The sequence below is a fragment of the Chrysochloris asiatica genome, unplaced genomic scaffold, assembly GCF_000296735.1.
Source record: "Chrysochloris asiatica unplaced genomic scaffold, ChrAsi1.0 scaffold00026, whole genome shotgun sequence".
Taxonomy (NCBI): domain Eukaryota; kingdom Metazoa; phylum Chordata; class Mammalia; order Afrosoricida; family Chrysochloridae; genus Chrysochloris; species Chrysochloris asiatica.
Window position 1 is genome coordinate 5,304,551 of NW_006408544.1, and position 1,775 is coordinate 5,306,325.

A 1,775-nucleotide genomic window follows, 5' to 3' on the forward strand; every position below is an offset into this window, starting at 1 on the left:
ATGCATTTGAGTTATGGTGTTGGAGAAGAATATTGGGAGTACTACAGACTGCTAGAAGAACAAACCAATCTGTGTTGGAAGAACTACAGCCAGAAGGCTCCTTAGAAGCCAGATGGCCAGACTTCATCTCTCATACTTTAGACATAAGGAGGGACCAGTCCCTGGAGAAGGACATCATGCTTGGTAAAGAGGATGGACAGCAAAAAAGAGGATGACCCCAAAGAAATGGATTGGCACAGTGGCAGCAGCAATGGATTCAAACACAGTATGATTGTGAGATTGGCACAGGTCCGGGCAGTGTTTCATTTTGCTATGCCTAGGGTCATTATGATTCATTACCTACTCAAAGGCACCTAACAACAACAACAAATATTGTATGACCTCTTTTACATGAAATAGACAAATATGTAGAAAGCAAAGCTGTTGAGGTTGGGAGAAAGGGGGGAAATTGTGAATTTAATTAGGGAGCACTGAGTCTATAGGTTCATGGTGGTGGAATCATTAAGAAAAGGATCATGATAAAGGTTGTAACACATGACGAATGTGATGTCACTGAATTGTTTTTGCTGTTAAGTGCTGTGGAGGCAGTTCTAACTCATAGCCATCCTGTATTGGCTTTCTGAGGAGCAGCTGTTGAGTTTGAGCTGCCAACTTTGCAGTTCAAACAACCTTTCAGTCCAGTGCTAGAATTGGCAAATGTTTTATATATTTTAACCATAACTTTGTAAAAGACAAGGTAGGAGATTTCTGGCAAGATGACGAACTAGGCAGATGCACTGCACAGATCTTCTACACAAAAATACAAGAGACTAAATTAAACAGACACAGATGAAAATTCTGGTACCCTGAACTTTAGAAGAAAGGTTAGAGAGGTGAATGAAGAGTGCTTGCTGGGAAGAGAGGCCAAGCAAGGATGGCGAGAGAGGGTGACTGGTGAACAATTGACTAGACAAAGCTCCACCATCTTGTGAGCAGCTTTGACATCAGAGGGAGGATTGGAAAAGCAGATTCCCATGAGTGATGTCTTCTTTATTTACCACACTCCCCTGGTGACCAGAAGTGTGACCAGCTCCCACCCTCACCCATCCCTGGGGCAGACCATGTTCTACAAGATTTTGGAGCCAAGTGGTTGAGAGACACTCCTATGTGAGGTGGGGGCCAGCTGCTGCACTTTAATGGACTGCTTTGGTGCCTGGATTCAGGTGGGCTCGGATCCAGACCAGCATTTAACAAGTCACCCTGCCCTTAGCTTCCCTGTGGTTCTAACTGAAACCAGTCCCACTAAGTGCCCCCACAAACTACTTCCAGACCGAGTGTCCTCAGCATAGCTAACACAAAGGCAGATAGGAACTCCATCTAGGGCCAGGAACTCTGGGGTGACATCGTTTCCATAGCCATCTCATGAAAAACTTGAATTTCAGGATCCCCCCAGAAATTTCATCCCACCCTGGTCCAACAACTGTACTATTTATTTTTACAAATATGACAACCCCACAATGCCCTGGAGGTAGCAGACAATTTTAGCTCCCACAAAGAAACAAGAGAGAATGACTCAAACAAATGACTAAGATGTAAAGCCAGAAAACATTTCTGAAGAAGAGAAAGTAATAGAATGAACTGAAAAAAAAATTCAAATGAATGATAATAAGTTACCTTCAAGAGATCAACACAAAGATCAAGGAAAGCAAGAAGAACACAATAAAAACTTTAAGAGAACTTAGGAAAACACTACAAGAACAAACAGACAAAATAAATGCAAATTTTGAAATAATACA